Raw genomic sequence first — 7,609 nt, forward strand, 5'->3', positions numbered from 1 at the left:
CTTTTCTTTGCTGCAATGTTATTTTCTCAAAACTTACTCTGAAACCAACACAGAAAGCTTTACCAATTTCTGATTAGCAGAATATAATATTATTTCCTACCTAAAGTATGTGATTTTAATGTTTGTAACATAATTAGGACTTTTGCTTTGGTGTCTGTGGACTGTTTATGTTTAGTGTGCTTATTTGTAAGGTTTAGGTACAACCATCATCTTAGTATGTCTTTTCTTTTTGTTCCATGAGTTATTCATTTTATATTATTTAATTTGTAACTTTCTTCCTACATATTTCACCACCATTTTTATTTTCTATGTAGATCAAGGTTTGACTTTGTTGACATTTAGTGATTATTTGTTTGGTATCTGGTGATTATTGTAACATTTATTTATTTGCCTTTATTTTCAAGGCTATTTTTTTTATTTCAATCTTTTAAAAATCTATTGGTTTAGGCTCTCATCTTTTGTTCCTTGTATGCTGTCTGACTTTTCTTTGCCTCCTCTCCTTTGTTGCTTTAAAGGTTTTTCTCTTCAAGGTTGATGTTGACCAACTTATGTCTGGTGTATCTTGACGTACTCTTGGTATACACCAAGTTTGATGAACTCTGGATTTATGATGATTCTAGGATCTGTTGTACATACTTTACAGCATTAACAAGGAATTAGCTAATTTTCTTACTCATGCTTTTTTCTGCTTTACCTCTAGGGACAATATTTTTACTTATGGAATTAGAGTTGGCTTTTTTTTTTTTTTTTGGTATACTGCATTACTCTACCTAATGTGTTGAAGAAATAGATTATAGTCATTTTATTGATTTTATTGTCCTTGACTTCTGGACTGACCACAATTGACTATTTCCTTAAGAAGGTATTAAAATGAACCCTAACCACAAACAGTTTATTCAGTGTTGAGAATTATTGTGTATACCTTCCTGTCAGTGCCTTGTGGTACCTTCTGCAAAATTGACCATATAATTGGTCACAAAACAGGCCTTAACAGATATAAGAAAATTGAAATAATCTGACACATCTTTTCAGATCACCAGGGACTAACATCAAAAAGATCAGAAAGCCCACATACACATGGAAGCTGAACAATGCTCTACTCAATGATAACTTGGTCAAGGAAGAAATAAAGAAAGAAATTAAAGACCTTTTAGAGTGTAGTATATGTAAATGAAGGTACAACACACCCAAACTTATGAGACTTAATGAAAGCAGTGCTAAGAGGAAAACTCATATAGCTCTGAGTGCCTCCAGAAAATAACTGGAGAGATCATACACTAGCACTTGACAACATGTCTGAAAGCTCTAGAACAAAAAAAAAAAAAAAAAAAAAAAGCAAATATAACCAAGAGGAGAATATTGCAGGAAATAATCAAATTCAGGGCTGAAATCAATCAAAAAAACAAAAAGAAGTACACAAAGAATCAACCAAACCAGGAGCTGGTTCTTGAGAAAAGGAACAGGTTATAAAACCCTTAGCCAGACTAACCAGAGGGCACAGAGACAGTATCCAAATTAACAAAATCAGAAATGAAACGGGAGACATAACAACAGAAACCAAGGGGAAAAAACCATCAGATCCTACTACAAAAGCCTATATATACTCAACACACCTGGAAAGCCTGGATGAAATGGACAATTTTATAGACAGATACTAGGGACCAAGATTAAATCAGGATCAGATAACCATCTAAGCAATCCTATAACCCCTAAGTAAATAGAAGCATTTGTTAAAATCTCCCAACCAACAAAACCCAGAACCAGATGAGTTTAGTGTACAATTTTCTCAGACCTTCAAAGAAGACCTAATACCAACTACCTTCAAACTATTCCACAAAATAGAAACAGAGGAACACTACCCAATTCTTTCTATGAAGCCACACTTATGCTGATACAAAAAACACACAAAGACCCAACCAAGAAANAAAACTTAAGAACAATTTCTCTTATGAATATTGATGCAAAATTATGCAATACAGTTCTTGCAAATGGAATCCAAGAACAAATCATTAAGATTATTCATCATTACCAAGTTTCATCCCTGGGATTCAGGGATGGTTTAATATACAGAAATCCATCAACATAATCTACTATATAAACAACCTCATAGGAAATCACTACATGATCATTTCATCAGATGCTGAGAAAGCAGTTGACAAAATTCAATATCCGTTTATGATAAAAGTCTTAGGAAGAACAGGAAGTCAAGGCCCATACCCAAACACAGAAAAAGCAATACACAAAAAATCAGTAGCCAATATCAAACTAAATGAAGAGAAGCAATCCCACTAAAATCAGGGACTACCCAAGGCTGCCCTCTCAGTCACTACCTATTCAATATAGTACTTGAAGTCCTAGCCAGAGCAATTAGACAACAAAAGNAGGAAAAAGAGATACAAATTGGAAAGGAAGAATTTAGAATACCACTATTTGCAGATGATAGAATCATATATTTAAGTGACCCCAAAAATTTCACCAGAGGTTTCATTTCATTTTGTTTTGGTATTTTTTTCCTTATTTATTTTAAACTCCAGATTTTATTCCTCTCTTGATTCATCCTCATACCACATCTGATACTTCCTCCCAACCCATCCCTTGCCAAGGAGGATGTCGCCACCCTACCCCCACTGCACCATTCTAAAGTCCACGGACCTCCATTCTATTGAAGGTTAGGTGCCTTTTCTCTGACTAAATCCAGACCCAGCAGTCCTCTGCTCTAAATGTTTTGGGGGCCACATAACAGCTGCTGTATGCTGCCTGGTTGGTGTTGCAGGATCTGAGAGATCTCAAAAGTCCAGGTTCATTGATTCTGCTGGTCCTACTACAGGGTTGCCCTCCACCTCAGCTTCATTCAGCTTTCCTGTAATTCAACCACAGGAGTTAGCAGCTTCCCATAATTCAGTCACAGGGTCAGCACCCAATCAGTGGTTTAGAAGCTCTGACCACCAGAGAATTCCTAAACGTGATATACAACTTCAGCAAATTGGCTGGATATAAAATTAACTCAAAGATATCAGAATCCTTCCTTTACTCAAAAATTATAAACAGGCTGAGAAAGAAATTTGGGAAATGACACCATTCTCAATAGTTACAAACAATAGAAAATAACTTGGGGTGACTAACTAAGCAAGTGAAAGATCTGTATGACAAGAACTTCAAGTCTCTGAAGAAAGAACTTGGCAAAGATCTCAGATGATGGAAAGATCACCCATTCTCATGGATTGACAGGTTTAATACAGTAAAAATGGTCATCATGCATTTACAGATTCAGTGAAATCCCCATCAAAATTCCAAATCAATTGTTCTTAGGCCTAGAAAAGCAATTTGCAAATTCATTTGGAATATCAGAAAACCTTCTTTGAAGGGTGAACATAATAGTCACAGGAGAAAATGTGGAGACAAGGTGTGGAGCAGAGACTGAAGCAAAGGCCATCCTGAGCCTTCCCCACCTGGAGCCATCCCACATACAGACACCAAACCCAGACACTATGGAAGATGCCAATAAGTGCTTTCTGACAGGAGCCTGCTATAGCTGTCTCCTCAGAGACTCCAGCTGAGAGTGACAAATACTGAGGCACATTTTTGCAGCCACTCTTTGGACTAAGCATAGAGTCCCCAGTGGAAGAGTTAGAGAAAGAACTGAATGAGCTATAGGGGTTTGCAACCATAAGAAGAACAACAATATCAATCAACCATATCCCCTAGAACTCCCAGGGAATAAACCACCAATCACACATGGAGTGACCCATGGCTCTAGACTCATGTGTGCCAGATGACAGCCTTGTTGGACATCAATGGGAGGANAGGCCCTTGGTCCTTTAAAGGCTCAATGCTCCAATGTAGGAGAATGCCAAGGTAGCAAGAGAGCACTGTGTGGGTACATGGGGAGCACCCTCATAGAAGCAGGTGGGAGGGGTATGAGATAAGTGGGTTCTAGCCAGGAAACTGGAAAGAATGGCTAACATTTGAAATGTAAGATTAAAGCATTATAAAATAGAAAAAAAATGAAATGAGGACCCAGAAATTAAACTATACTTATGGACACGTGATCTTCGACAAATTCAAAAATATACAATGCAGAAAAGAAACATCTTCAATAAATGTTGCTGGTCTGACTGGGAGTAAGTATATATAAAAATGAAAGTAGATGCATATTTGTCACCTTGCACAATACTCAAGGCCAGGTGGATTAAAGATCTCAACATAAAACCAGATTCACTGAATCTAACTAAAGAGAAAGCAGGAAAGAGCCTCAAACTCATGGGAATGGGGATAAATGTCATAAATAGAACTCCAATAGCTCAGGCTCTAACATAAAAAATTATAAATGGGCCACAAGAAACTGAAAAGCTTCATAGCCAATAGGACAAATTGGCAAACTACATATTGGGGAAAAAAATGTTCACTAACTCATCCAATGGAAGGCTAATATCCAAAATATATAAACAACTCAAGTAGCTAACCACCATAAGAGTTAAGAACACAATCTAAAAATGGGGTATAGAACTAAACAAAAACTTCACAACAACGAATCTTGAATGGCTGAGAAGCACTGAAGAAGTGTGCAAAGTCCTTAGTCTTCCGAGAAATGAAAACCAAAATGACCCTGAGGTTGGTGTCCAGCGGTATACTTTCCAGTGAAGAATGCTAAGATCAAAAACTCATGTGAAAGCATATGTTGGTGAGAATTTGAAGAAAGAGGAACATTCTTCCATTTCTGTTGGGACAGCAAAGTGCTATGACAACTCTGGAAATCAATATGGAGGCTCCTCAGAAATTTTTAGATAGATTTACCTGAAGGCCAAGGAGCAACCTTAGTTGCCCATGGCCCGCTACTTTCAGTGTTCACTTGATGGCTTATTACTCAGATTTTCTTATTGGGCTATGATTTTTCTCTTGGTAAGCATTTGGTCTCTCTGATTCTCAATCAGTTCTCTGTTCTTACACATTTTTTGAGGTACCTCCAGCCACTGGGACTTATTTATACCTTCAAATCCCTCTAAATTGGGGGACTTCTAATACTTGGGGAAGCTGAGTGACAAAAGCAAAGTATGTTGAGCCCTTTGGTGTCCAGTGCACACGAATCTATGGGAGTCTAGATATGATAATTCTCCAGAACATTCTTTAGGAAAGCAGCAGTATGCTCTCAGAGGTCCCTGTGTGACCTCACTTACCTTTGCCAGCTTTGTGGGCTTCTCTACTGCTTGTCTGAGAACAATTGGAAACTCCTGGAATAGATGTCTCATACCTCATTTCCTTTGTCATTGTTAGTATACTAGTGGGAGTAGGTTTGATAGAAATATACTCTCAAGAACATTAATCAAACCAGTGCTTCTTATGGACCATCAGGATGAAGTACCAAGTTCAAGGACAGTACTGCACGAACTGCTCAAAGCCAGCCAAGTGGAGCAAGAAGAAAGGCAAGCAGAAGTCATTCATTTCCAGCACCTTCAGCACCTTTCTCCAGGACAGGGTCACTTAGCTTTGCTAGAAGAAGGGATGACCTGAGATAGCTTCCACATATTCCCTCAGAAAAGAAGGGGCCAGGAATATTGGGGAAAGATTATGGGTGTCAGGGGGCAGTAAGCAGAGTGTAAAGTGAATAAATGAAAAGATATTAATACAAAAATATTTAATTATTTAACAAAATGGGACAAAATGTATTGTTCTAGTAACTCTAGTGTGTATACACNGGCAATCACTTTAACACCCAGAGAGACTAGATGTTGTCAAGTAGCGTGCCTTTGTTATTGACATAAACCATGTACATAGCAAAGATAAATAAAAAAGAAAGACTTCCATCCCAAAGATCCATTATTCTCCTCAAGTCTAAGTGTTTGTGTTCACCTTTACCAGAACTCTGGAGACCTCTGTTCATCCCTGTCTCAGGGCTCATCCAAAATACAGTCCTGAACCAACTGTGTCCAAGTGTTCCTGTGTTGTTGGCTGACCTCTTCCTCTGGCTTCAGAGGCACTGGAGGGGCAGCCTTGGCCTTCAGCCATTCCTTCAGTCATTCCAGGCCCTCTGCCACCTAATGGAGTCTTCCACAGAGGCCTGTTATCTCAAAAATAGAAGCTTGGGTATTCCAAAGATTGGGATGCCACTTTACAGTCATGAGGAGTTGGTTACGTTAAGACCATACAAGTTAACTAATGTCTGTATGACTGTTTTCCTTATTTGAAAGTGAGTAATGAGATCATCTGAGGAGTGGTTGCTAAGAATAAAATCACTGATTAACATGAATGATAGGACTATACAGAGCATGGGTTTAATTTTCTGGGTCCAGTTTAAATAGCTGGGAGAGTTAAAAATAAAACCAATAGAAACAACAGGAATACTAACAACAACAATTAAAAAAAAAAACTTCTGAGTGCTGGGATTACAGGCATGTACCAACTCTGGCTAACTTTTGTATGTATTTATAATAAATAAACAAATAAACATCCCTATTCCAGTTCTAGCAGTTGCATCAGAGAGAGCTGTGTGACACTGCATGCTGCTTCCTTTCCCCAGATAGATCAGGTCTTCAGTCCTATACCAGGTCAGCTGGACCTAAGACAGTGTAGTTGACCTTCTTGATGCCATGGCATGATTCTGCAACAATCCTTTTCTTGGTAACATTGAGCCTGTTTAGAGTAAGCCCCTTGTTGGTGGACCCTTTAGGCCAGCAAACACACAAGCCACCCTTAGTGAAAGAGAAAAGGAATAATCACATTGGAAAAATATGTGCCCTAATTGGAAGAAAAAGCCCTCAACTTTAAAGGCATCACCTATCTCCCCCTGATTTTTGAGCTCTGCATATTAATATTGTGTGGCTCAAGAAGGTAGTGAAATTCAGATGTTTTCCCAAAGAAGACATACATGATTTTTCACTCATATCTGTGAGGTTAGGGGGCATTATAGCACAGATTCAGCAAACCCAGCATAAGAACACAGAAGCCAGAGATGATAATGCCAAAGGGACAGCATCCTGAACTTATGGACACATTAAAATTGAGGTTTCATCTCAACTCAGGACATTGCACTCCCTGCCCTACCTCCTGAGTCTTATATTTGCTGTGATTACAGTATCATGGCACAACCCACAACATCCTCATTGCTCAACTTCGAAATTCAGGAAAACAGGTATTGGAGAAGTAATGGCTATGAGGCTACAATGTAGTAATGTACAGTCCAGGATGACCTTTGCTCTCTAATGCCCACTTAAATTGTCTGGTTGTATTTGAGAAAGGGAGCATGTGGAAGATAATGTTTTGAAAATGGGACAGCAAGTTTACCATTTATATTTGCCCTGTAGTTGATCCCCTATGTTCCAAAGAAAAGGGAGTTTTCCTTGTAAAAGATAGGATTGTAAACCAGAGATTTTGTGAAACACATGAATATATATATATATATATATATATATATATATATATATATATATAAACAATTTCCACTATAAAGGAATGCATAGTTAGAAAATATTATCCAGGTTTTCACTAACAAGATTTTGCTGAAAGGAGCCTGATATAGTTGTCTCTTGTGAGACTATGCCGGGGCCTAGGAAACACATAAGTGGATACTCACAGTCAGCTATTGGATGGATCACAGGGCCCCCAATGGAGGAGC

General features: G+C 38.2%; 1 long non-coding RNA gene across 1 annotated transcript; it reads left to right on the forward strand.

Moving 5' to 3' along the window:
- Positions 1-4,581: 4,581 nt before the first annotated feature.
- Positions 4,582-5,641, forward strand: LOC110307565. The gene is made up of 2 exons (XR_002379418.1): positions 4,582-4,681; positions 5,272-5,641. It is a non-coding gene; the product is annotated as an uncharacterized LOC110307565 (long non-coding RNA).
- Positions 5,642-7,609: the final 1,968 nt, after the last annotated feature.

The sequence above is a fragment of the Mus caroli genome, chromosome 13 (assembly GCF_900094665.2).
Source record: "Mus caroli chromosome 13, CAROLI_EIJ_v1.1, whole genome shotgun sequence".
NCBI lineage: Eukaryota > Metazoa > Chordata > Mammalia > Rodentia > Muridae > Mus > Mus caroli.